Source organism: Tauraco erythrolophus, chromosome 18 (genome assembly GCF_009769465.1).
Source record: "Tauraco erythrolophus isolate bTauEry1 chromosome 18, bTauEry1.pri, whole genome shotgun sequence".
Lineage (NCBI taxonomy): Eukaryota > Metazoa > Chordata > Aves > Musophagiformes > Musophagidae > Tauraco > Tauraco erythrolophus.
This window is the reverse complement of record NC_141482.1, coordinates 17132881-17140778: the sequence shown is the minus strand read 5'-3', so window position 1 is coordinate 17140778 and position 7898 is coordinate 17132881.

Below are 7898 nucleotides of genomic sequence, written 5' to 3'. Positions count from 1 at the left end.
CGCCCTCTCATGCCTCACCCTCCACCGGAGCTTCTCCCCGGGCTCGGGGGGAGGAGGATGTCGGCAGAGCTCCCCTCGGGCTCCCCCCGGGGCGGTACCTGCCGGCTGGGCCGGTGCCCGGCAGCTGAGCGCGCCCCGGCTCCGGCCGCCCTGTCCGCTCCGTCCCCAGCCCCGGGTGACTTCACGCCGGAGGCGCCGGCCGGGAGCTGCTCTCCTGCGGACAGAGAAGAAGCGAGATGCGCTGACAGATCCCCGACCCACGAACCGAAAACAAAGGTGTTCAGCCCCGGCAGCGCTGCCGCCGCATCCCGGGCTCCCGGAAGCCCTCCCCGTGCCCCCCTGCGTGGGGGGCGGCGCTGGCCGGGGCCCGCCGAGCCACGGGCAGGGCAACCCCAGCCCTCCCCAGCCCCTCCCCACCTCGGAGCCATCACTTGCCGTTTTACCGACGGGAACCCGAGGCCCCGAGGCTTTGCCGTCCTCCTGCCGCGGCCCCGGGCGCTGCCCCTGCCCCGATTCCCCCGCCCGTCCCGGCATCGCCAAGGCACAGGGGCTTCCGCAGCAACCGGCCCGACCCCGCCGTGACAGCCCCGGGATACGCGGCCCCGGCGCCTCCGCGAGAAACTCCCAAAGTTACGACGGGAGCCGGAGGGGCCGCGGGACCGGTGGGGGCGGGCAGGGGACCTGGCCCGGGGCTGCGGGCGCGCCGAGCCCCCCGAACCCGCCGGGGGGGCGAGCGCCGGCAACAAGTGGCGGCAGAGCCCGCCGCCCCCTCCGCCCGCCGCTCCGAGCCCCCGGGGCGAAGCGCCGCGAGCCCCCGGGAACCGGGCGCGGGGCTGCCTAATCGGCCGGGGCCGGGCGCTCCCGCCGTACTCTCCGGTGCGCCCGGTGCCGCGGCCCCGACCGCCCCATTGTCCCCCGCCGCCGCCGCGCACAACAAAGCCGCCCACGAGGATGCGCCGCGGGTCCGGCCAGGCGGCCCCGGTCCCCCCGGTCCCCCCGGTTCCCGGCCCCGCACTCACCTGCGCCGCTGCGGGACGCGCCGTCCAGCGGGGCCGCGTCGCCGCTCGCCGCCGCCCGCGCCCCGGCCGGCCCCCGACAGCCCCGCGCTCCGGTTACATGGCGCTTTAACCCTGCCCGTGCTGGGCAGCCCCTCCTCCTCCGCCGCCGCCGCCCCACGCCCGCCGCGCCGCACGGCGGGGGAGGGGAGTGCGGGGCCCGCACCCCACCGCACTCGCTCCCCACTCCAGGACCCGCCCCCCCCGGGTCCGCACCCCCCGGGGCCCCACATTCCCCCGGGCCTCCACATCCTCCCGGCGCGGATCTGCACCGCCGGCGCCCCGGTATCCCCCCACTGCCCTGCATCGTCTGGGACTCCACATTGCCCAGTGTCCCGCATCCCCCCCCCCGCCCCGGTGCCCTGCATCCCCCCACTCGGGGCTCAACATCCCTCTCCCGGGGCTCCACAGCCCCCACGATGTCTCGCACCCTCCCGGGACTCCCCATCCCCCGGTGCCCGCCGGCGCCCCAGTGGCCCCCCCAGTGCCCCAGAGGCAAGACACTTGCAAGGGTCGTGCTGGGACGAGGGACATGGCCTGTGCCTCCTGCCCAGGACAAAGCATCCAGAGTCCACGTGGGGTATAATCTTCTCTGCTCCCTTGCTATTTCTTCTAGATCCAGCAGAAAACTGTGTAACATTAACAAGAAGGAATGTGATTATCCTGGTGCAAGAGAAATAGGCTTTCAAGACCAGGAGGAAACACGCGTTCGTTAGCCCAAGTACCCACACCCTGCGGGAAGCGCCAGGACCAGCCCACGGGCCTGTACAGCAGGTTCCCCCAGACCACCCCTCCATCCCTGCAAAACACAAGCATGAAAAATGAGGCTGCACAAGCAAAAGAAGCCCCACAAGCGAACAAGAGAAGGGGCCAAAAACCTGGTCTGGGTAAGCCTCCAGGAACACTGGAAATTATACCTCAAATAAACACACACCACACGAAACTGAAGCTAATTTGCAACTCTGTTGAGAGGATTAAAACCAAGCAAATAGATTCTACTCCTGTGTGTTTTTCCGCGTTTGGGAAAGTAAAATGCTTCTGTGGGTTGTGCTCAGGGGAGTTTCCAGGGCACTGTTGGGGTGGAATCAGCCCTTGCTTCAAGCGTCCACGGGCTCCTCTCCCTTTCTACAGAAACCTTCCTGCCTCTGTTGCCCCCGCTGACCTGCCATCAATCTCCTCCGGCCTGGAACGCCCTCTTTCTCTCTCTTCCCCTCGGTTATCATTTAATTCAGGAGAGCGTGTCTGTGCACACTGTTTGTGAAACAGGCCTGGTACCAAACAAAGCAGCTCCGGGCAGATTTTAAGCCAAGCCTAACCTTTTTCCCTGTCTCTGCTACGCACAACCACAGAGGGATGCTGCAAGTTTATTTCTTAACAGTCAAGAGAGTTTGTATGACAGCTCACGGGGAAAGACGGTACCTTTAAAGAGGATTTTCTGTTTAGGCTCCTGCCAGGCATTTCTGGTACCCTGCGCCAGGCACTCAGCCATTCCTGCTGCACCAGGGCTTGCAGCTGGCAGCCTCTGCCAGGCAGGTACCATTGGAACTCCCCATGGCTCTCCAGCATGGACAAGTGGTGGGACACAGCCGTGGGGCCAAAGCTCCTCTGCTCCATCACGGGAGCGGCTGTGAGAAGGCGGGACGCATGGCCAGGGCTTACATGAGCAGAGAGCAGGGGCAGGGGGGAAGTGGAGGGGTCCCTCCCTGGGGCGTCCCTCCCCAGCCCTGGGCACAGGCTGCATGTCCTCTGCACAGCATGGCACAGCCACATCCCTCCCCTGATGGATTGACTCCCATCAGCAGCACAGCTGGACTGGCCAACACTTCTGCAAAAAATCATTGCAGCAAGAGAGCCAATTTCAGACCTGGCTGGCGTCTCTCGCCAGCGATTCAAATCCATGGAGCTGGTGACCGACCAGCTGAAAGAGAATCATAGAATGGTTTGGGTTGGAAGGGATCTCAAAGATCATCCAGTTCCAACCCCCCTGCCATGGGCAGGGACACCCTCCACTACACCAGATTGCTCAAAGCCTCATCCAGCCTGGCCTTGAACACCTCCCAGAACCTTGAACACTTCCCAGAGCCGCCCTCTGTCTCCATCACAACAGTCAGATGGGACTGACAACATCCAGTCACATCAGAAGTGACTCCTCATCCTCATCTTCCGCTGTGAATGTTTCCCAGTGGTTGTGCCAGCCCTTCCACGCATAACTCAGCACTCCCCACCCTGAATCCTCCCCCTCACCCGAAGGCTGCTCAGCCGTCGCTTTCTCTGTGGTGTCCCCAGGTTATGGCACCAGGCCCAGCTCCTCTCTGTCTGCCTTACTCTCCCACTTCAAATCTCTTCCTAAAATTCTCCTCCACCACCCTGGCCAGGCAAAACAATCCCATTCCCTGCCCAGAGCTCCACTCTGGCTCCCATCACCTGCTGTCTCTTGCTTTGCACCCAAGTGTTTGAGTCAGGACCTGCTCCGTGTTTCATGAGCAGCATGCCTGGAGACCCTAAACAAATAAAGCAATTGAGCAAATCGGTGTCATTACCTACAGCATCAGCCGTGCAACCTTGTCGTCTCCAGATCCGTGGGTCCCAGATTCCCGGTAAAGGCTAAGTGTTTCTTTAGTCTTCTAGCAGGCAGGGAGAAGCACCAGCACCAGTAAATCACATCAGACAGTTGCAAGCTCTTCCAGCGACCCGGGGGCAGGGAGCAGGAGGAATTTTTCTTTTGCTGAAGCTGGCGGCGATGCTCCTGCTGAGTTCAGGCTTTGGGATTTCCCGTGTCGGTGTAGGCACAGCACACAGCACGGCAGCTCTTTCCCAGCCCACAGTAACAATCATTTTCACTGCCCGGTGTTCTTCAATGCAAGACCTCATCAGAGCACATCCCATGGGATGTGTCCTCTTCCACGAGCAGCTCCATGGCCTGAGCCCTCATCCCAGCTCCACTCTAACCACCCACCTCTTTGCCAGCTCCGCTCCCTGGAGAAGCTCTCCTGCCCATGGCATCTCTCCTGAGCCTGGGGGAGAGCCAGTTTGCCCAGCAGCACTAAGAGCAAGGTCTGTCCCTGCTGTGAGAAAGCTTCATCCTGCTGCCACATGTGGGAATACAGCCTCCAGCCTCCCCAACAGCCGGGTTGGCTTTTCCCATCTGTGAGGAATTGCTGTTTACACGGAGATAGGAAATGTTATCCCTCCTACATGAAGTTTCTAGCCCTTCCTGTGGGCTGGCCAGGACCACATGATACAACCCTCTAATAAAAATAAGGTTAAAAATAAATGTCATCTGTGTAACCAGAACATCTAGAAAGTCTGCGGCTACCAGTGTGCAAACTTCAAACGCAAAGGCACACAAAGAAAAATCTTCAATGCCTCTCTAACAAAGCTGGCCACAAAATCCTCTTTTTCCTAGAAAACAGGATACGCCTGCTACAGCCTAATCTGAAGTGAGGAGGCCTCTGCAAACCGCCCTCCTAAGCGTGCACACTTTTCTTGGGAGAGACGCTGCTCCCGGGGGTGGCTGCCAGCAGAGCCCCCTCCACCCCAGGTCCTGAGCTGCTCCTGCCCCCCCGGGTAAAGGAACATCGTCCCTGCTCAGGGCAGTGCAGCCTTGGCAGAGGAAGGGGTTTGCCTGCAGGAGCGTGTCGGAGCCTGGCAGTGCTGCTTCCAGCCCCACCACAACCTTCACACTGCAATGCCTGCAGTAACTTACTCCTGTAGCAGTGTGTGCCTGGGAGCAGAGAGAGGAAGGGGCATCAAACTGCAGGAGAAACAGAAATCCTGCCCTCAAAGATCTCATTTGTATCAGCCTCCCTTGGGATCAGAACTAACTCCTGCAAAGTTTCTACTGGGCCATCTCCATCACACCAGCAAGCTGGAAGAGTCACAGCATGCCTCGGCCAGTGTAGGGAGATGTTCTCCCGAGTCCACACAGCCCGGGACAGACACAGCAGACCACACAGAAGGCGGGTGGGCTCAGCACCAGCCAGGGTGAGAGGTGTCTGGGCCTTACCCCTGGCTCGTTCATACAGTCTTAGCTTTTCCAGGCCTTTCTCAGGCCAGCGAGTGCAGGTAATACCCCCCCATTTCAGGAAGGTACTCCAAGGCTGACCTCGGCGTGACTGTAAAGCGCTTCGAGAGCTTGGGATAGAAGGTGGCATCAGAGAACAGGACGGTGACACCCCGGGGTTTGGTCCCTTGGGAACACACGACAAGGAGCTTTCCCCAGGCAACGCTCTCCAAGGGCTGAGGAAGCTTCTCAAGTCTGGCAGGCGAAATGAAGCTGGAAAATGCCCCTGCAGTAGGGCACACTGATCCTCTGACTGGTTTTGGGGTGCACCGGTTTTAACACCCTATTTCCCTCTGTGCATCCCCCCTCCCATTGCTTTTTGCTGCTGCTTTTACTCCAGCATCTGCGGTGAACCGCCGTGCATACCTGCACCCAGCTGCTGCCCTCGGCTCTGATGGGTCCATCAGCGACACGTTCTGCATGAGAATGGCCCGGCCAAGGCACCCGGGGGGCTGCCGGGCGTGGGGGTGGGGTGGCATGGGCCGTCGAGGGGCACAGGCTGCCTGCGCCTGGCACCCCCGTGTTGCTCACCAGCCTGGGCTGCAGCACCAAGGACGCTGTTGCATCTTCCACAGCCAGGAGGAAATGGCCTGCCTCGTGTAGGCAGGGTCGGTACCTTGAGTTAATTAGTTTCATTATATTCAACTCAGTCCAGCTGGGTAATAATGATTGGGTGCCATACCCCTGAACTAATCCAGACCGTCACCCTGCAACCTCCACTTTTATTTGAGCAAATCCTTTTCGAACTGCAGAACTGCCAGTGCCGTCACTGGGGTCCATGGCACCCACGTGCCACACCGCAGCCAAGCCAAGCCATCCTGGTGGCTCTTCGAACAGGTTGTCAGGAGCACCTACCTCCGCTTAAACTCTTCTTCTCGGATCCTGACACTCAACTTTCCCCAAGAATTCGGGAAATTGTTCAGCAACGTTGGCTTCTGGCTCCTGCCTCCGTCCTGCGCTCACACGCGTGCACCGAGACCATCCTGTTAGTCCCTAAAGCATCCCCCGAGAAAGACCAGGGAAGTAAAGACCAGTCACAGGCTGCTCCTGCACCGCTGGTCCCCGCATACAAACCTGCCAGAAAATTGCCTCTTTCCTTGCTTCAGTGTTTTGGTCACACAGCACAGGTGGATTAATTGTGGTGGTTACAAAAGTGTGCAATTATTAATTGCAATTATTAGTTTGCACTTCGGAAAACGTACCCAAGGCTGTATGCAACATTTTAAGGCCGGAACACCGTGTTCACACACACTGGTGTCCTGTCCTACCCAGCCCATACAGCTCCCCGAATGAGTTTTAGTTAACTATTTTTCAGAGACAAGCATATCCTGTGGTTCTAAACACACCGACGTGGCCAGTTCACCACAGAACCTCATAAATTGTTCCTATGTGAAAAATCTGCACCTTATTTTAAGGTGTCCTAAATATTTAGGGTCAAATCCTGCAAGCACCTCCACATGCAATTTTTTCACCTCAAACAATCCTGCTCAGTCCAGGTACACAGTCCCACCCCGTGCATGGGAAACAGAAAATCTCCCGGCTGGGAGAGAGGAAAGGAAGTGTGAATGCTATTTCCAGCCAGACCACCAGTGAATATCTCTTAACTCCTCATCATCAGCGGTACTTTGCTGCTTAACTCCTTGTTTATAAGCCACTACTGGGATATCTCCACAACGAAAGGCACTATAAAATTTCCTACGCTGTCGTTTGCGACTGAAAGTGTCAGTAATAAAACAGAAGCCTCGTGAGCTGCCGCAGTTTTACCCTTCACAAAGGCTTTCGTAGGCTGTCCCTCCGCCCGGGCAGCCAGTGAACACCCCCCCCAGTAAAATGGATCAGACACTTTGACACTGACAGTGAAATACTTGCTGGAAAGCTTATTTTCCTGCTCTTGGAAAGCTGTGAAACAGCAGCTTAAGGCAAGGGAGGATGCGATCAGCTCCATTGTCCCCTGCGGGAATGCATCGGTTTTCTGGATCGAGGCCTTCCTCCGGAGCACAAGTAGAAACGAGACCCTGTAACAGGGTGAGAAGGTGGTTTTAGAACCTGGGTGCCTTCCAACACACCTCGGAATCAAGGAGACCTCCTGCCTATGGGTTATGGTGAGAATCAGGTTAAAAATCTCCCTGTGAAACCCCAAACCTTTTGACACCTAGACACCTTCTCTCCCGGCTAAGCTGTCTCTTCACCTTCTTCACCCGAAACCCATCCACCCCACGGAGCACAGCCGCGGGAGGTGAGCTGCTCTGCCCCTGGGGAGCTGCTCTGCCCTGAGGCGCCCATCACCGTGAGCCCATGCTGGGCTCAGCAGCGGCCAGTGCTGGGTGGCAGCCAGAAGGGGAAAATCACACCCGACTTTTGGGTCCCAAGTGGAATTTTCGGCGGGAAAAAAAAAACATTCACCTTATAAACTATGTTTTTAAACAAATTATTTGAGCTTTTTTGTACAGAAAAAGAACTTGCAGTGTTCAGCTGTCAGCCAGACCCCCACCCCGCAGCTGGAGTTTGAGCACCCACCGCTTTGCCTGCAGTTGAGGCTCCACACTCGCCAGCAATCACGCCGTTTACTTTCCTTGGAAGTGATCAAGTGCATCAACTTGAACATGTGGCTAAATATCTCTAGGATGGAGATCCTAGCAGAAGGAAAAGTAAACTTTTATTGGCACAAACACACAGACATACTCTCTTGCTTGTGTGAGTCAAGAAATAATAGGGTTTTTTAAAAGGAATTTATCATACTAGCGTGGCCAGCAGGTCGAGGGAGGTGATTCTCCCCCTCT